Below are 20,807 nucleotides of genomic sequence, written 5' to 3'. Positions count from 1 at the left end.
TTCTAAGGATCAATATACCATGACCTCCTTAACTCTCCTTATTTTGATTTGATCAGTTTATGATCAATGTTTATGAAATGATCAGTTTATGAATTCCTTTATGAATTCATAAATTCCTTCATAATTCCATTATGAAATGATCAGTTTATGAATTCCTTTCTGAAGATAAAGTGAGAATGGGATTTCTGGGCCAAAAAGCACAATCATTTTATGACTTGATACATCCTGCAAAGACTTTCCAAAAGATTACACCAGTTTAATTGTTACTCCCAGTCCATCCTTTCCAACACTAAAGGTTATTTCTTAAAAAAATTCTGTAGCATCATAACAATAATGAAATGGTATTTGATTCATGATTCATTTTGGCATATATTTGACTAATAATGAGGTTGAACTTTCTTTTGTGGTACCTTTATGATTTTTTCCATTGTGTGTTGTCCATAACCCTTGTCCTTTTTTTGGGGGAGGGGTGGGGGGAACTTGATGGTTTCCTAATCTTTACCTAATATGGTTATTATTGTTTTTTCCTGTTTGTATGTTGTGTGTATATGTGTGAAAGTAACCCAGTATCATGATTAATAAAGGACCAAGCGGAGAAATCTTTATAAACAATGATAACATGTTGAGGTAACAGAGTGAATTCTGAAACCTCTTGAGGCTTAGGGTGCAAAGCATTTAACAAACAACGTAGGTTTTCCCGAGTAGAGGCATTGTTTCCACCCGGTGTTTTAACATTCACTGGCCCTGGCCTTTAAAACAACTGTGATATAGAGGGAACAGCTGCAGTTGGGACCATAATAGACCAATCTCACTTTTGACAAGAAATCTGTGGAAGGGAGCGTTTTACATTTTCACGACCATTAAAATAAAGAAGCTGAGAGAAACGTGCAGTGTCATGTCCATTGCCTTACTTTTTCTGTACAATGCATCTTACATTGAGTACTTCACTGTATTTTGGCCTTTTAAAAAAATTTCCCATTTACTTAAATAGATCCATTAGAAAAACCGCTCCTGCCGATAGGAATTTTTTTCTTCCCAAGCATGCTGTTATCTCACAGACTAAAGGAGCGTGTCTGCTGATGGTGTGTAGGGCCGCTGAGGCTGCAGTTTGTGGGAGAGTCACAGGACTTGGTGATGGAGGCTGGCCTGGCGTGGTGAGGGCCAGACGGATGGGGTGACCTTTGAAACTGTCACTGGCTTTTCATGGAGAGCAGCTGGGTCTGCGGCATGTCTCTCCCCTTCTCTCCACAGACGATAAGCAGTGCTGGGTGTTAAGTCAAAGATCCCTTTCCACGGACGATGTGTCATCACCGTAAATGACTACGATTGGGGTTTAGGAAGGCACCGCCTTGCCTACTGCCGCTCTTGGGTATCAGATTCTCCCACCGCCCCAATCACCTGTTCCTATGCCTTTTGGCTGTGGGTTTCTTTCCTCTACCTTTGGAATATCCCGCACCCTCATCCACCCAAGTGCTCACTCCCTACATCCCTTCTGGGCGTTACCCTGACCGCTTCCTCTGACCTGCTCAACTTCCCTCGGTCTCCGCGTGCTCGGATGCAGCGTGTGAAGTGCTCCCTCATCTCTCCAGGAGCGGCTCCCCTGAGATCTCTGTGAAGACGCTCTCTAGCAGCAGAGCTCACTGACTTGCCTCTCTGTATACTCTTCTTTTCTTTTGAATTTATTTTTGGCTGCGTTGGGTCTTCGGTGCTGCGCACAGGCTTTCTCTAGTTGCGGCGAGCGGGGGCTACTCTTTGTTGCGGTGCGCGGGCTTCTCATCGCGGTGGCTTCTCTCGTTGTGGAGCACGGGCTCCAGGCACGCGGGCTTCAGTAGTTGTGGCTCGTGGGCTCAGTAGTTGTGGCTCGCGGGCCCTAGAACGCAGGCTCAGTAGCTGTGGCACACGGGCTTAGTTGTTCCGCGGCATGTGGGATCTTCCCGGACTAGGGCTCGAACCTGTGACCCCTGCATTGGCAGCTGGATTCTTAACCACTGCGCCACCAGGGAGGCCCCTCTCTGTATACTCTGTGTCCTCCTTGAACCTGTATTTTTAGTCCAAGACATTTTGTTCTTGTCTTGCCTGGAGCTTGGCTTGATACTGTTAAGGGGATCTTTATCCCAACCCTCCCCAGTGTTCCATGATTATTCATTCCATTTTGCCATGTTTAATGGAATATTTAACAGCATCTGTGAAGAAGCCTGAAGACAATAAATAAATGCTCTCTTTGGTATTGAAGGGGTTTTATAGAATATAAAATTGAGGGCACATTTTCCTCAGGAGCCCTGACATTAATATTCATCATGAGCCCCACAGAAGAAGCTATTATATTTTAGCATAGTGGAGTTTACCATACGTTTCAAAGTCCCTTGCAACGGTGCTTCTCATCGTGACAATTAGGAAGGTCATCTTGTCTTGCCAGGCTGTGTTAGATACATCAACCAGCTCATGGCTGTCGTTGTGAAATGCACCAGGGCGCTGGTGTGCGCCTATATACAGGGAAGGCATGATGCTTCTTATTCCAAAGTAGAGCTGTTTACATCTGACTACAAACACGAAACATGCCTATCGTTTGGCCTTAGATACTATGTGGACGCAGAGATGGAAACTTCTGAAGTAAATCCTCCTCTGTGTTCTTTGTGACTCAATTATATGAGGTGATTTTTCCTTTCTTGAAGCATGACGGTGATGGGGTCTCTAAAACCTTGTGTAGAGAAATTGGACTTCAAGACACTGGCTTGTTATCTTTTTTTCTGCCTTACTTTAAAAAACAGATGATCTGCATTTAAGTACGGGAACAAGATTGTATTTAATTCTCCGCGTATGAACTTTGATGACAGGATGAGGTGAGGAGATGACCCTGAGTCCGGGTGATGGGGCTTTTGTGGAGCTTGTGAAGGGACAAACCTACCGTAGAACTAAAGCAGGTATTTCTTGGGAACCTGATAATGCAGTTGGAGGAGTGGGTCACGGGAGCTTAGGCTGGAGGAAATGGGCCTTGGGAACAGCAAATTAGGTTTGCCATGGTGGGAATGTTAATAAATTTCTGCGGACGAACAGCCCCTCACTTTCCTTCTTTCTGTCCCTAAGCTGCTTTGCTCTGAATTGTGAGAGGCTAAACTTCTGTATTCAGGCCTTTAGAATTTGCAAACACTTATCAATGGATAGGAAAGTTGGATAGAAAGCCTTGGATTCATTCGTTTGTACATATGTCTCCACGGTTTTCAAATTCCTTACGTGGGAGAACAGTGGAGAAGATTCTGTGTCCCCTGAAACATCTGATTATTGCCATTTGATACCATTAATGCCTCAATTTAAAAAATTAACCTGTTCATTCAACTTTATTCATGGAATCCAGACAGTGTGGAGAGCTGCCTCTTCCACACCTTTCTTGGGTGTGAGCTGTGCGCCAGTGGCAGAGTCACCATCTTTCTGGAATGGTTTGCAGTCAAATTTTCCAGAGGCAAAGAGTCCACATCCCTCAAGGTGCTTTCTGGGCTAATGAATTGCTTTTTAATTAATTTACTCTCAAAAATGATCCTTGTAAATTGAGAGTGATAGAAAGAGAGGAATAAAACATCGTAATAGCCCTGCTACACATAAATGGAGAAAAAAAAACCCCACAGTGCTTATGTAAACAAGAGGGCAAACCATTAGAGCACGAATGTGAGAGAGGGCTCCTTCCTTCTTTCTCCCACTCTTTTTTGCCCTTTGGCCTAAAGCTGTTAACCTCGGGTGAATGTCTCTGTTGTCCTCTTGTATTATATCCCCAATTCTGTCTGATGCTCACAGGGATGGAGCTCTGAGTCTGTCTTAAGAGTTATATGTAAGGTTGTGTAATGTCCTTTCTCTGACTGTAAGTTTTTACTCGGTATGTAATGGTCTTAGATGGATGCATTTTGAAGGACTGTCAGCTTATGTTTAAAATTTCCGGGCAACAGGGTTTCTTGTAGGACCTGCCTGGTCCCTCATTCGGCTTGACAGCTACAGCGGGGGTTGAGGACCTCGTAGGTGCCGGGGAAGGAAGGGTGAAAAGATCTGATTCCTGCCTCGAGATGCTTGTGACCATTGGTGGCGGAGGCAAGCAGGACACCGAGTGGAGAGGGATGAAGTAAAGAAACAGAGGCTGATGAGAGAGCTGAGATGAGGACTGCTACGCGTGCCTTGCAAGAGCCAGAGAGAGTTTCCCAGAGAAGGCAAAGCGTGAGCCTCTCAGCAAGAGGAGAGCACAGACTCAGGGGTCTGGGGAGCACGTCGTGTTTGGGGCTTGATGGGGTCGAAGCCCAGCCCTGCCATGTAGCAGCTGTGCATCTTTGGACAAGTTTCCCAATCTCTCTGAGTATCAGTGCTCTCCTCTGTAATACAGAAATAAGATTCCTGCTAATATGGGCCTTACAGGGCAGTGAGAGGTGGAAATGAAATCATACATGTGACGGATGTGGCTTAGTGCCCTGGCACGTAGTAAGGACTCAATCCATCTTACTTAATATTATTATTAATCTAGCTGGGTGAAGGGTCCAAGAATGAGAACGACAGGAGATGAGGCTGAAGAAGTGGGGAAGAGCCAGACCATGAGATGCCTTTTTGCTGTGCTGGAAATTTCTAGATTTTTCCAAGGTGGTGGTTAGCCATTAAAGAAACTTGATTTCTGTGACCTCAGCTGCTTCTGAACATTGTTATCTTATAAAGTAGATGATTAGGTACAGTCACATATAAATGTTTCCATCTCAAATAACTAACATTACACACCTATTATGGCTAAAATGAAAAGTACTGACAATGCCAAGTGCTGACAATATCGTGGAGTGACTCGATGTCTCATACGTTGCTGGTGGGATGTAGAAGGGTAGAGCCATTCTGGAAACTGGCTTTGCAGCTTCTTATAAAGTTAAACATTGCACTTGCCAGGTGACCCAACAGTTCAATTTCTAGATATTTATTTATCCTATAGGAATAAGTAGTTATGTGCATGCAAAGCCGTGTAACAAATGTTTATAGCAGCATGATTTACAATGGCCTGTAATTGGAAACCAGCAAGATGTCCTTCAGTGGATGAATGGAGTAACAGACTATGGTCCATCCACACAGTAGAATGCTACTCAGCAAGTGAAAGGAGCAACTATTGATATGACAACACTTGGGTGCATCTAAAATGCATTATGCAAAATCGGAGAAGCTGACTCCAAAGCCTTTATCCTGCACGACTCTATTTATATGACACTCTGGACAGCCCAGACCTCCAGGGACAAGGTCAAGGGGTTGAGGAAGGTCTTGACCGCAAAGAGGCAAAACAAGGGACTCTTTGGGGATGTTGGGATTGCCCTGTACCTGTTTACAGTGATGGTTACAGGAATCCATCCATGGGCTAAAACCCACAGAACTGTACACACACGCACACAAAGAAGTAAATCTTACTGTACATAAATAAAAAATCTTTAAAAACTCTAAAATTAATAGCTCATTAACTGCATGCATTACCTGTTTTATCTCATTTAATCTTCCAACAGGTTGATGCTGTTATCTTTATTATCATATTATCTACTACTATTATTGTTATTGACTAAGCTGAGGCTTCGTGAGGTTTGGCCCAAGGTCACATCCCTTCCAGAAGGCGGAGCCTGGCACCAGCCAGGTCTGTGTCCCTCTTTAGGCCTGAGGGATTGCATGCCGGCCCTCAGGGAGGTGGAGGGGGCAGTAGCCACTTTTCTTGGCCTCACGGCCAGGCTGCACAGTAGTTATCCAGCTGACGGTCAGTGTCTGGTGCTCTGTATACCCTGCTGTTTCAAATTTTACAAAATGGGATAAGGTTTTTTTTTTTTGTTTTGCGGTACGTGGGCCCCTCACTGCTGTGGCCTCGCCCGTTGCGGAGCGCAGGCTCCGGACGCGCAGGCTCAGCGGCCATGGCTCACGGGCCCAGCCGCTCCGCGGCATGTGGGATCCTCCCGGACCGGGGCACGAACCCGTGTCCCCTGCATCGGCAGGTGGACTCTCAACCACTGCGCCTCCAGGGAAGCCCCAAATGGGATAAGTTTGAAATGGCTTTTGTAAGTGCTTAGTCTCAGAGAGGGAATTGGCCATTCCCTATTTCATCCCTAACTTCTTAACTTATACTGTTGGCTAAGTTCAATTTGGCTTCTTTTCAAGGAAATACTACTTCCCTAGAGGGTGTTTACAGTGACACCGTGAAAATCTCGTGCAATTGTTGTCCAGTTCACAGCTTTCACTTGGGCCCCTTAAATATCATTCAGGTTGTAACCCAGGCAGCTCCATGGCTGAGTAGAGCCGGTAATTCATCAACATAGTCAGACTTAGAGCAGAGGGTGGGAGATACCTCCTTAGAGAAAAAAAGAGCAAAGTATTAAACAAAGAGGAACAGTAAAAAAAAGATGAAAAAATTGAAATCTTTTTTCAGATTTCATAGTTATTTGTTTAAACATCTGGTTTCCCAACCTTTGTGACAGCTTTTTGAGATCGTTAGTCTCCCCACACACAACCCCCGGGTCTGTGCTCTGCATATGGAATAGGGGCTTAGTAAATCCTGGATGAACTAGGTGGATGCTGAATTTGAGAACTGAATGGAATTTGTGACGTGAGGTGTTTCAAAGTATTATTCACCCAACAGTCCTATATTCAGAATCATTCATGTCCCAACTCCTGGGTAGGTACTTTTGGAGATTTTTAGGAATAATTCCTTATAAAGTCCTATGAAGCATGTATTCTCTTTCCTGAGGCCAGCACGATGAGCTGACTTTCTGAGTATGGGCACCGGCAGAGCAGAGGCTGTATGGTCAGATATATGCAAACTCAGATCCTGATTGTGCTGTGTTATGAAGTGGGACCCAGGATGCGGTAGCTGTTTCACTTCTGTGTGCCTCAGTTTCTGCCTCATTTACTCATGTAACCAGCAGGGGATCCCTGAAACATACGCAATTTGGAGGTAGGTCTTATTTAAGAAAAGCGACATGAAATTATGAATCAAAATTAGTTACAGGGCTTGGAGGGGCCCCATGAAGGTGAGGGGCCCTGGGGTGTATGTATTATTAGATTTATGGAACATCTGCCCTTGTTTTCAATTAATTTTTGTAGCAGTCACTCTGTGTCCAGGCTTCAGAGATGGGAGAACTCTGGGAGATACAGCAGAAAAGAGACAATTGCAGTACAGCCTGGGAAGTGCTGTGATGGTGAAGCGTGGGTGCCAGGGAAAGATTTCTGGAATAAATGATACCTAAGCTGTGACTTAGGACATGGAAAAGTTGAAACAGAAAAGTATGGGAAGCACATTTGGGGCAGGAGAAAGCAGGGCTTGGAGGTGAGAAGAAGACAGAGTTTCGGGTGAAGTAGAAAAGAAGAGCTTTGTTGCTTTGCCAAAGGCAAAGCGGGGGCACAGTGGACTCATGCTTCTCAAAACTGTGTGTCCCATCCCAGGAGGATTTGGTGAGGAGTTTTATAGCAGTTTTATAGGATGGGTTTGCTGATAAGGATTAGGGTGTGTGCAGGGCCTGCACTCCTTTAATCTGGCCTCAGGTGGCCTGATGAGTTTCTGTGGTTCCTTTCATCTGGCCTCAGGCGGTCTCCTGAAGAGCTTCTCTGGTTCCTGTTGAGTTTGCAGTTCTTGTGTGAGGCTGGAAGTCCAAGGTCAAGGTGTCTGCAGGGCTGGTTCCTCCTGAGGCTTCTCTCCTTGGCTTGTAGACAGCCATCTCTTCCCTGCGTCTTCGCATTGTCCTGTGTGTGTGTGTGCTCCAAATTTCCTCTTCTCATAAGGACACCAGTCATATTGGAATAGGGCCCATCCCAGTGACCTCATTTTACCCTAATTACCTCTCTAAAGAGCCTATGTCTAACTGCAGTCACATTTTGAGGCACAAGGGTTGGGACTTCAACATATGAATTTGGGGGGAGCACAGTTCAGGCCATACCGAGTCACTCAATGCTACATTTCTTTTTTTAAAATAAATTTATTTATTTATTTTTGTCTGTGTTGGGTCTTTGTTGCTGCGCGCGGGCTTTCTCCAGTTGTGGCGAGCGGGGGCTAATCTCCGTTGCGGTGCATGGGCTTCTCACTGCAGTGGCTTCTCCCGTTGCGGAGCACCGGCTCTAGGCGCATGGGCTCAGTAGTTGCGGCTCGCGGGCTCTAGAGCGCAGGCTCAGTAGTTGTGGCGCGTGGGCTTGGTTGCTCCGTGGCATGTGGGATCTTCCCGGACCAGGGCTGGAACCCGTGTCCCCTGCGTTGGCAGGCGGATTCTTAACCACTGCGCCACCAGGGAAGTCCCAATGCTATATTTTATAGTAAGGGAACTTAAAATCAGGTCATTGCCTAATACTCTCTGGGGCCTCTGCTCACATGCAGGGAATAACACAGCCCCGTCCCTTGGCTGGGCAGACTCCCGGGGCTGGGCCTCTCTCGCTGTCAGACCCCCTCTCTCCCACACGCCCCGAGCCCTCCTTCCATCTTACTCATCTGGCTGTGCGAGGCTGGGCGCCTTCAGAGTCTGTTCCCACATTCTGGATGCTTCCCTGCAGTTGTACACGGTGCTGTCTCTTTGCCCTTCCAGCCTCAAGTTGAGTCCTGCCCCCTACCAAGCCCCCTGACCATCCCACTGGAGCCCCGCTGCACCACCCTTCTCCACAGAGCACTTTGCACTGGCTTACAGGGCTTCCTTTCCCCCGTCACCAATGCATTTCCAGCACCACCGAAGTGGTCCCCAGGGGATAGTGCCACTCAGATATTTGCTGAATGAATGAATAAAGTTAGATAAGTCAGAAGAAGACAGAGTTCCCAAAGTCCAAGACTCTTTTTTTCAAATGGGACCCATTGCAGGGAGGCAACTTGCCCAAGGTCCCATGCTAGGGAGAGGTGGCAGCAGGCTGTTCTGACTCGGGCGCTTGGCCTTTCTGTGACCAGGACTATTTTAACAAGAAAAGGTTACTTAACCTTTCTTGACCTGGGTATCAACAGATACTACTTGTTGCGCAGATACTGCTTGCGGGGCTTGTGATACATGTTACTTTATCACAAGCAGACGACATTTTTGTCCACAGTGTGACCTGGAGACGTGCACAGATGCCCTGTTTCTCCCCTGTCCTTGCATATCATACGTGATATCTTGGAGCAAGTTTTGGGCAACATTGAACTCCGGCCACTGGACTATATTCTGTGATGCAGGAATTATGCTGGTCTCATCCCCTGCAGTGTGTTGCGTGCAGCAGGCCTACCGTAAATGTTTGCAGAGTGAAACAGTGACTAAATGAGCAAATATTCAATGATAAGAGCTGACAGTCTTTTGAAGTTTCCTAAGGCAGCACTTCTCAAACTTTAATGTGTCTCTGAATCACCTGGTGAGCTTGTTAAAATGCTGACTCCTTTTTTTTTTAATTGAAACTTTTTTTATTGAAGTATAGTTGATTTACAATGTTGTGTTAGTTTCTAGTGTACAGCAAAGTGGTTCAGTGATACATATATATATATATTTTTTTTTCTTTCTCATTATAGGTTATTACAGGATATTGAATATAGTTCCCTGTGATATACAGTATGACCTTGTTGGTTATCTATTTTATATATAGTAGTGTGTATCTGTTAATCCCAAACTCCAAATTTATCCTTCCCCCGCCCCCGTTTTCCCTTTGGTAACCATGTTTATTTTCTATGTCTGTGAGTCTGTTTCTGTTTTGTAGATAAGTTCATTCGTGTCCTAGTTTAGATCGCACGTATGTGTGATATCATATGGTATTTGTCTTTCTCTGACTTACTTCACTCAGTATGATCATCTCTTGGTCCATCCATGTTGCTGCAAATGGCAAGATTTCATTCTGTTTTATGCCTGAGTGGTTAAAATGCCAATTCTGATTCAGGAGGGCGTAGGGGCCCTAAAGTCTACGTTTCTGCCAGCCTCCAGGCTCTGCTGCCACTGGTGCCTAGGCCTTCCTCTGCCCAGCTGGGCTCTGGTGTGTGTGCTGGGATGTCTGCCAGCAGGATCAGGGGCAGTCTTGTGAGCTGATTCGTTGTTGGAAGGCCTGGGTTCTTATTCTCGTTTGTCCAGCAATGAGATATGCGACTTTCAACAGGTTTCTTAACCTTTCTTGACCTGGGTACCAACAGATAGATGCTGCTTGCGGGGCTCGGGATGCATGTTACTTATCACGACAGTCTTGCAAGGTTTCCAGAATTATCCTGATTTTACAGAAGAGGAAACTGATGCTCAGAGAGGTTAAGCGGCATGCCCACGATGCCCAAGGTGCCCAGGTCAGCAACCTGCAGGGCCATGAGGATGCGTGTGTGTGTGTGTGTATCTCATATCACTTTGCTTGTCAAATAATCCTTTGGGTTCTATGCAGGTATGTACCTTTAAGTTAAAGACAAAGATTGTAGGTAACTATGAGCTTGCAAAGGAGTCCAGATGCTTTTTTTTTTTTTTTTTTTTTTTTTGCGGTACGCGGGCCTCGCACCGCTGCGGCCCCTCCCGCCGCGGAGCACAGGCTCCAGACGCGCAGGCCCGGTGGCCACGGCCCACGGGCCCAGCAGCTCCGCGGCACGCGGGATCCTCCCGGACCGGGGCACGAACCCGCGCCCCCCGCACCGGCAGGCGGACCCCCAACCACTGCGCCACCAGGGAAGCCCCAGATGCTTTTTTGATCTCCAGTATGGTGTTTGTCTTTTAACCACCATAGCCCTTTGATCTTGTCCTGGGGTACTAATTTCGTGCTCTCGTGGGCACATGCACAGTTTTCTTCTGTAGGTTGGAGACTATTAAGAGCAGGGACTGTGTCTTGCTTCCCACTTTATTCCCTCCAGTTCCCAATCATTATATTTTTGGTGTGGTTTGAGCTGAATAGGATTTGGGAAGCACGGAGCCGGCTCTATCCCTAAAAGACCTCTCCCAGCACTCACTATGGTATCAAAAAGGTCAGCAAACCTGGGGGTGCTTGAGGTTTCTCTCTCTTGATTAATTTTGACTTACGGTATTTTCTTTCTTTTTTTTAACATCTTTATTGGAGTATAATTGCTTTACAATGGTATGTTAGTTTCTGCTTTATAACAAAGTGAATCAGTTATACATAAACATATGTTCCCATATCTCTTCCCTCTTGCGTCTCCCTCCCTCCCACCCTCCCTATCCCACCCCTCTAGGTGGTCACAAAGCACCGAGCTGATCTCCCTGTGCTATGCGGCTGCTTCCCACTAGCTATCTGTTTTACGTTTGGCAGTGGAAGAGGAAATGCCCGCGTGTGGGAGAGGGCTTGGGCGGCTTGCTAAGAGCCGGAGTCAGCTAGGACCGGGTTGGCACGTGCTCTGTGCTCCAGGCGGGGCACAGAGGGAGGCAGGGTTAGGGGGGCAGGATCCAGGAATATACCCGTCAGGTCTGTTTGTTCCATCCCTGCTGGCATCATCGATGGCTAAATCAGGGGACAGACGGAGGCATAAGGTATGATCCTAAGACAGACAGCCCTTAGGGAAGGAGGGATGACGGCAGAGTTTGCCATCAAGCAAATCTGGTGTCTTTTGAAAGACTTGCCTGTCTGTGAAACGATGTCTCAAGCAAGCTCAGGCTTGAGTTGTTTAAAATTCCAGCAAACCAGAAATGCCCCTCATATGTCTCTGGGATGATGAAAATCTTCCAGAGTTGTACAGAGCACAAAATAGGACCTCTCCTTTGACCCTGATGGGGTATATTCTGAAATAACTGTGTGGATACTGACAGGTTGAAAAAAAACAAACGCTAGAGATATTGGCACTAGATGAATGCAAAGGACATCGTCACTCTATTAAGAAATGCACTAAAAAAAGGAAAAAAAGTTTTCTTTGTCTTTTATAAAGTTGCACAAGAGTAATATATCAGAATTGTTTGAAATATGGTAAAGTAGGGAAACGTCTATTAAAAGGGAGCCTGTTTGGTTTATTTATTTTTATTTATTTTTTTTTTGCGGTACGCGGGCCTCTCACTGCTGTGGCCTCTCCCGTTGCGGAGCACAGGCTCCGGACGCACAGGCTCAGCGGCCATGGCTCACGGGCCCAGCCGCTCCGCGGCCTGTGGGATCTTCCCGGACCGGGGCGCGAACCCGCGTCCCCTGCATCGGCAGGCGGACTCTCAACCACTGCGCCACCAGGGAAGCCCCTATTCTTTATCTTGAATTGTCCTGATATCTCTTCCTTTTGGGAAGATTTGAGGCTCTGGCTTTTTGCTTTATTTCAGCCAATCATCAGCAGGAGTGGGGACCACAAATAGCTCATTGTTTTAATTTTAGATTTCCGCAGGCTGTCACTGTCACCTAGTCATCTCAGACACCCTTAGAGGGAGACTGGCGTCAGGAGTATGTGAAGGTCAGAGCAAGGGCAACAGTGTGCCCAGAAGCACGTGTCGGGTGAGGTCTGCGTCTGGTGAGGCCCCTGACTTTCCAAGGGGCCCTGCATTCCATAGGGTGAGACTTGCTTCTTCTGCACCTTCCATACATTTCAATACATACACTTAGTAGTCGTTACTGTAAGTATCCTTACACGTCGATGGTATTTTGGATTACAAGAACCTCTGAGTATATTTTTGAGCTGTATTTGTCTATGACAACTTTCAGTGCCTAAGAACACACTGGTATCTACCTTTAGACCCAGAAGTCTTCTGAGTGGATAATTCACTTCTTTTCCTCAACTCTGTGCTTTTGAGAAACTGTGAGCACAGAGATGACACCCCTGGGCAACTGAGTCTCCTCTCACAGGAGGTGGAGCTGGGAAGAAAACTCGGCTGGTTCAAAGTGGGTAGAAACGTGACCATTTTATGCCTCCAGTGGAACTGCAAACCTGAAAGGAGAGGAGGGTCTCCCCCAGCACGGTTATGCCCATCTTATAGGATTTAAAGGACATGGGGGGGCTTCCCTGGTGGCGCAGTGGCTGAGAGTCCGCCTGCCGATGCAGGGGACACAGGTTTGTGCCCCGGTCTGGGAAGATCCCACATGCCGCGGAGCGGCTGGGCCCGTGAGCCATGGCCGCTGAGCCTGCACGTCCGGAGCCTGTGCTCCGCAACAGGAGAGGCCACAACAGTGAGAGGCCCACGTACCCCCCCCCCCCCAAATAAAAGGACATGGGGACAAGGGAGATGATGGAAGAACAGAGCGATAAAGGCAGGTGGAGTGGAAAGCAGGCTGGGGGCAGGAGGGGGAACACATGCACCTTCAGCCCATCGTTTGAGGAAAGTGGAGCCCCCTAGTCTTCTGATCCCCTATTTTACGAAAGGCTTAGAATATAAAATCGGGACGTTGTATTTGAAGAGGGAGGAGCAAAGGGTCAGCCTGGGAGAAGAATGAATAAGGGCAACTTTGGAGAATAAGGTGAAGGGACCACCAGGCCAACATGTTCTCCTTTGTGGAAGAGGGTGCTTAGCAGGAGATCTCTCCTCTGAGGTGTGTGCCTGGCCGGAACATTCTGTGGGTGTGGTAGGAGCAGCACAGTAAGGAGGATGATTGCTAATCCTATTTTACAGTAGTGAAAACTGAGGCTTAGGAAGGTTCAGTGACTGGCTCAAGATCAGACAGCTAGTGAGTGGTGGAACCTCCAAAACAGGACTGACCTAAAAATTCAAAATTCTTCTTACCTTTCTTCTGCAATGGACTAGGGCTGTCTCATGTCATGCTATCTGAAGGTTGCATTTGGAACTGATCATTTCTTCAGTTATTCTGAATCTTTATCTCTGAGCTTTATTTATCTCAGGTTTTGGATTTGGAAGGCTCTAGAAAGCTGTGGATTGGTGTCCCTCTTCTTTGCAGAAGTAAAGGAAAGTGGGAGAAGTATGCGCAGAGATGAATACAGCAAGGCTTCCAAGGATAGAAACACACATGCGGCTGTTATATGCGTCTTCCTTGTACACATCAGCTTTAACCAAAAAAAGACAGTCAGTATCACGACTAGTTTTTCTAGTATTTTGTAAGCATTCAAATGCTGACATTGGGGAAACGATATGCTCGTGATCTTGTTTAAATCGGGTCCGTTTGGCAAGAGGGGCTGCTGCTTCTACGTCCTCAGCTTCCGGGTTTAACAGTCATATTCGTTTTTCAGTTTAGGCTTCCTCTCGGCCTAATCCGGCATCGGCATCACGGGCTGCGTTAGCCCGTCAGCTTGGTCACAGTGAGGACGGCCACCCATTCCGTCCCCGTGTGGCATGAGTCAGGAGGGAAGATTATCCGGGAGAAGGCACTTGTCTGACTCTCAGTGATACTGAATAGAAAGAAGTCGGAGCCTTTATTTCCCCCAGCGTGAAGGGGAAATAGAATTGTAGCTAAGTTTTAGAATTGTAACTAAGTTTCAGTTTATTGTAACTAAGTTTCAGTTTCTCTGCAGTGCGAATCCCATTTTAAAGGACAAGGGATGATGCCAGATGGTTTTGGACTTGGGCTCGGTATTTGACCATATAGCAGCTCTCCAAGGTTAGATGGCCGTTTGCTGGAGAACGCCCTCTGGATTTGATCTTTCAGCAGAACCAGATGAATTCCACTCTTTTCTGCTTTTAGGAGTGATGCCGTTTATGTATGCCCGGAAGCTGTGCTAGACGACGTTGCTGATATTTCTGCCTTTAGTGTTCTTTCTGGAGGTGTTTAGACTTCTTTAGTCAAATGCTGCCGTCCTTGGAAAAAGGACTGGAGAGAGAAACGCTTGTCAGAGACAAAATAATCAAACCCTAGTCTTGAAATGTTCGGAACTGACAGGGCGCAGAGGGAACAGGTACGGCCTCTTTTCTCAAAGGTGGCTGCATGGTGAGGGATGCTCACAGAGCTGGTGGGTGGAACGTGGGCTGCAGATGGGTTCCAGGCTGCTTCCAGGGCCAAGATACAGCCCGGGGCTGGCCCTGCGTCTTCCGTGGCTGCATCTCTGAGTTTGTGGTTGACCTTGAAGCTTGTGGAGCCTAGTGGCCCTGATGGGTCTCCTTTAACCTCCTTGACAGCTAAATTGACAGCTAAATAGACACGCTGTCTGCAAAGGATTGGGATGAATGTAGCAACATTGCAGATAAAGAGCAGGCCTAGGGCGGCAGGGCCTGGCACAAAGGCACAGGACATCATGGGAGATCCTTACCCTGGGGCTGAAAGCAACCCAGAAACTAACAAATGAACACACAAAGTGAGACCACCTTTTGCATGGGTTTTGTTGCTTGGGTTTCAACCTCATGAACCTCTCACTGGTTGTTTGATGGTGTTACAGCCATCGTGAGGGATAACTGAGGTAACGTATATGATAATATTAAACATAATCGATGTGACGGTACAGAATGTGTAAAACTTTTAGTAGAGTGCCTAAGTTGTCAAATGTGTGAACAACTCCTAGCAGATACACCTGCTGATATCTATATTACATATACTACTCCTATATGTAGCGTACATGTAATATGTAAATTACATATGCATATTACATACGCTACTGCGTTTAATTCTCTTATGTAACTTATAGAGGCATCTGTATAAAACCTCTAATCCAATACCTGGCTGCAGTTACGAATTATCATGTGCCCTTGATGTTCCTTTTAGCTTTTCATCCTTTTGTAAACATTTGCAGGCGTGTCTTGTATGTGTTATGTACTGAAAATGTTCATCTTTGCGTCTGAGACTGCAAAGCTGTCCCTGTAATTCCATGTGCTGCCTAGTGGATTACCATGTACTTGGTGGGAGGTGATATAAGGATCTCAGGAAACTTTCTAGATAAGGAAAGAGGCTTATTGGGCAGGTTTTTAAAATGGAAGCACTTGTGGTTTTCAATGTCCATGCAGTTTTCCTCCACAAATTATTAAATTTGTAAATGACACTTCTGAAAATTTACGCCTCATTCTAGGCGTTAATTGTATACTATAGTATAAAGAATCAGATAAGAATGTCTTATGTTTAAATAATACCTCTCTATAAATGGTCTAGTCACCTCACCCACAGTGATGAAAATTCCCCATATGATACAAGCAATTAAACTTGATTTTCATCCAAACAGTCTTCTCTCCAAAACTTGAAATTCCACTTTTTTTTTTTGCCTTCTCTTCATAAGGTAGTCCCTCTTCTGGTATTTATAATGTACAACTCCAATCACACATACTGCAGGGCAGGGACTGGGGAGAGGAATAAGATTGGGACATTACTTATATCCTTAAACCAAAACTCTGGCCTGCTCTCTGTTTCCTAAGCATGATTTGTTTTGCTAACTGTGAGCTTATTTTATGGACGCTTATTTCCAAAGGGAAGGGCCCCTCCTCCTTCTTTTTCTCCAGTTGACCCATTTCACAATCCACAACAGTGAGCCCTCCAGTTTGGAACTTGATTCAAAGCCTGAAAAGCCCGGACACCTGTCTTCACGGGCCATATTCACTTGCATAGTCTAAAAGAGCTTGTCATCACGAGGTCCGTTTGATGAAATATGCAAATCAAACAGCCACCCTCCTGTTTAAATTCAAATCCTAAAATTGCCCTGAGAATGTGAGGGCTGGGAGGCTTAGGCTGTCACTCTCCTTGTGATTCAGGGCCCTGTACTCACAGCTTTGTTTCTGGCTTGGCGCTCATCCTGATGGCTTTGGAGAACATAAATTCCTGCGAATGTTTGTCAAGCTGTGGGAGCTGAACAGTTCATTAGCTGCTGGAGTTATTGGGTGGAAGATGGGCCGCCCGATTTGGATGGTGACCTTTATGAGCCCGTAGCTGGATTGTATATTTATGCGTCACAGTGTATTGAAATTTACTGTATCCTGTGACCTGTGGGATGGTAAAGGGCAGAAACCCAGCGTGATGAAGAGGAAGACGGTGACAAGTCTGGGATTCTAGGACAGTAAACATCCCCTTCCCCTCGCTGTGTTTCTCTCCGCTTCTCGGGGTTACCGATTACAACCCGGTGGATGATGCAAAAGCTCTTTCAAAATCAGAGTTGTTCAAACAATTCATTGTTTTACAGATGAATTTGCTTCTATGCCTTTTTAGCTACTGCAGGCCCGTGCGTTGCTTTCCTCCCCGGCTCCTGGTCAGGTGAATTGTGCTGTGCTCAGAAGCATGACTTATGGTTGAAGCCCTCGCCCCACGCAGGCTGCGGGTCCTCGTGTAGCCGGGACGCAGGGAGCCAATCCAGCGTGGATAGCATAGCCGATGGAGCACGGGAAAGCTTTGATCTATTTAACTGATGAAAAATTTTTATATTCAACTTACGTGGATTACTGTCACTGAACCCACTTGCGGGAAAGGGGAACACGAGGTGTCAGCTCTCCTGGTGTGTGGGAAAGCCACCGGCCTGGGAATCGTGGTCTCTCATCAGCTGATGGCACTGGCCATGGGCCATAGGCACCCAGGGCCTCGGTTTCCTGGTGGCCAAAGTAAGGGTTTGTACTAGATACTCTGCAGGGGCCTTGCAGTATTTCTTTTGTGAGGCTGTGAATTTAAAACCAACACAGGCAAACAGTAACCTAGCACTGTTGGCTAGAATCTTGAAGTTAGCTGCAGTCGGTTTACTTTCTTCTGGCCGCACTGCAGCTGTGGTTTCCCATAGTCAGAACTGGGTGTGGCACCCGGGCGTCGCCGGCGCAGGGCTGCGGGGAGGGGAGCTCGCTTCCCACATCCAATGGCACTTGCTCTCTGTGGCTGTATTTTCCGAGCACCTTCTAAGCCTGTCTGAAGAGACACCGCCTGCCCTGCACCTGCTGCCACCCGGCCCTGAAGTCCCACGAATCCCACGTTGAGCAGAGAGAGGGTGTCCCCACTCAGCTGTCCGCCCGGGTCCCATCCCAGGGGGAGTTCATCCCTGGGCCTGCGGTGCTCAGGGCGGGTTTTAGGTTGAGCCCGCAGGACGTCAAAACAAGCAACCATCTATGCTAATTCAGCTGTTTCAACAAAAAAGTAAAACCGATTTTACTAACTCAGTCAGTGCCCGTGAAATAGAGCCTAGCTGACTTTACGGCCGTGTTTTCAGAGGCAGTAGGTCGGTGCCCCTTTGTAGCCAGGTTTTCCTCCCTGGCCGCACTCAGAATGGCAGGGGCGGGGGTGGGTGGCCTTTATGTCTGATCTCCAGGTAACTCTAATATTCACTCAGTTTATCATTATAACTGATCACCAGACTTCAGATGGGTGAAACTGGCTGACTCCCTGTGGACTTTCTGAAAGAGGGCAGAGTCCTCTTTTGCATGGAAGCCTCCTGCTGTGCTGGCCTCTGGCTGGGACGGTCCCTTCCTGCCTGTCTCCGTTACTGTCCCCCCCACTCACCATTCTAGATGACTTTTGTTGTTGTTCAACTGCAGGTTATAATTTGGAGTGGATTCCTGTGGTTTCCCTTTTCTGTTGACTTTCAGAAAGCTGTCGTGAGGTCCAAGTTTCCCCCTCGTGTTGTCTTCCTCCAGAGCGCCGTAGGGTCCCCTTGGTCTCGTGCTTCTGGCCTCGTTGGTATTTTGATAGCTCTGCTTGGCTGCTCAGATGTCCTCATGCTGGGTGTCTGGGAAAGTGGAAATGTCAGAGAATGGGCCCTGGATGTAAGTCACTGATGAGTTGCCTGTGACCTTGATAAATGGTATTGATCGGTCAGTGGTTTCCAGGAAAAGCCTTCAGAATGCAAAAGATGCCACCTATTTGGAAGCACCTCCTTATTATACTAACCCTTGAGTCCTGACTCAGCATCCAGTGGCCCGGGGGAAGGGGGCCTGAGCTCACTGTCTCATCTATGGGAGCTGGGTCTCGTTCCCTGGGACATTTTGGGAACCAGCATACTTCTGAGAATCCAACTTAAAAAGAAGCTTCTGGGCTTCCCTGGTGGCGCAGTGGTTGGGAGTCCGCCTGCCGATGCAGGGGACACGGGTTCGTGCCCCGGTCCGGGAGGATCCCACATGCCGCGGGGCGGCTGGGCCCGTGAGCCATGGCCGCTGAGCCTGTGCGTCCGGAGCCTGTGCTCCGCAACGGGAGAGGCCACAACAGTGAGAGGCCCGCGTACCGCAAAAAAAAAAAAAAAAAAAAAAAAAAAGAAGCTTCTGTTTCCTCTACAGCTTTTTTCCTCCAAGATTTTTGCAAAGTGCCCTATGTCTACCTGACACATTTTCACCCCTTTCTTCATCCGTTATCCAAGTCTGTCTACCCTGTTGTATTTCTTTTCTGTTTATTTCCATTTTATGCTGACTTCAAAATTTTTTGTTGCATCAAAATCTCTTTGGCTCCTTTTGAGCGCACATTTCTATGCAGCTCTCACTTTTCTCTCCTTTTGCATTTTGACTGAATTCTTTTCTTCTTAAGGAAACAAGATGCTCCATCAGAAGATGGGGTGCTCTGAGCACTGGGAAGTCAGGAAGCTGGGGCTCTCCCGCCAGTTCTGAGTTAGACAAAGACTGAGCATCCAGAGGGGGCCCGGCCGAGCCCCTTATGGGGGGGGGTCCTCCCTCCCTCTGCCCATCTGCTGCCTCGACAGTACGTAGCACGTGTGGGGTTACACGGCAAAGCGACTGCCTGCTTTCACGGCCTGTAAAGGGCTTGGTGAGGACCGAGGCTAAATGTAGCGCTTCAACCCGCCTTTGGGTGGAGGTCTTACATCTAAACCACAGACATCTGGAAATCAAGGGCAAAATGTAGTGGTGTCTTTAAGAAATTGTCAAAAACGATGATAGGAAAGCTCCTTAAAGAACCTCAAAAAGTAAGTGCTGACGTTAAGATAGGTAGTGGTGTCTCTTGTTTTCAGACTATTTCCTATTTACAAGCTAACTTAATTTGAAATAGTTGAAAGCTTATGATAAATTAATCTAGAAAGCTACTAAGACTTTAAGGAATCTGGGCTCTGATTGATTTTTCTAGGTTATGAAAAGTTGAGTAAGCTAAAGACACATTCAACATAATAATATATCGGTAATGTCTCTGTGGGGGGTGTGTGTGTGTGTACGTGAGACGGAGAGAGAGAGAGGTAGGGGCATCTTTGGAATCTCTTCAGTCAAGCGGATGTGAAAAGTCCGCATTCTCAGGAAAAAAATTGAAGAAAGCAAGGGCTGACTTTCTTCCCGCCCTTGGTCCAAGTCGCGAGGAGTTTGCCCACCGAAGACAGTCTACTTCAGACCTACCACTACCAGGCATTCTATACTCCTCTCATTCCTCATTTTTGCTACCTTTATGTGCCTTAGTAAACTTATCAGGACCTATAAAAACTGAAATTTGGCTTGAACGAGACTCATTTCTCTACCTCTCATCGCTCCCAAGGAATTCAAGTCCATTTCTTGACTCTGGGCAGACCTTTGCAGTTGTAGCCGGTTTCCCACCCTGTGCCACAGACCGGGGGGGCTCACCCGTACCAGGCGAGGACCCGGGGAGCCAGGGTGTCCGCAGCATTCGGGGGAGTCTGGCAGAATTCCAGATGGCGTTCTCGGACCAAGCATCTGAAAATGGTTCTGGCCTCATCAGCCGTTTTTAAACAGCATTTCGGCCTTTGAACGAGATTAGTAAGAACCATCTTTTTCCTGTTTTCTGTGTCGGAGGAAAGTCTCCACCTCTGTTTCCCTTTGTTCCTGCCCATGTGGGCACGTGTGAGCCCTGAGCTGCAACAGCAGCAGGAATAGGGCTTTTCTCCGGGCTCCCTGGTGAAGCCCCATACGAATGGGGATCTTTTCGGGGGGAGACCGGTTATGTGTCCAGCAAAGATCCCACGATACAGGATGAGATTTCCTTCAGGTGGTGTGTTCCTTCCGTTTTGGGGTCCTTTGGAGAATCTTTCCTGTCTCTGTTTCCACGAGGTTTTTTCGGTTGTTGTTGCTTTGGAAACGTCTTTCTTGGAAAGGACATACCTATTGAATTTTGCTCAGAACCTAAGTGTTATTTACGTCTTTGTATTTCTTTTCTTGGTTTCACTACGATAG

The 20,807-nt window shown here is 47.0% G+C and overlaps 1 protein-coding gene across 1 annotated transcript in view; it reads left to right on the top strand.

The window, feature by feature from the left end:
* The window catches only part of DISC1 (DISC1 scaffold protein), a gene marked incomplete at both ends in the record, with an annotated part of 349,074 nt that overhangs the window by 164,941 nt on the left and 163,326 nt on the right, over positions 1-20,807 (top strand). The window lies entirely within an intron of this gene.

Source organism: Leucopleurus acutus, assembly GCF_964270905.1.
Source record: "Leucopleurus acutus genome assembly, chromosome: 14".
NCBI lineage: Eukaryota > Metazoa > Chordata > Mammalia > Artiodactyla > Delphinidae > Leucopleurus > Leucopleurus acutus.
The sequence above is the reverse complement of the archived record's forward strand: the minus strand, read 5'-3'. Positions and strand labels throughout refer to the sequence as shown.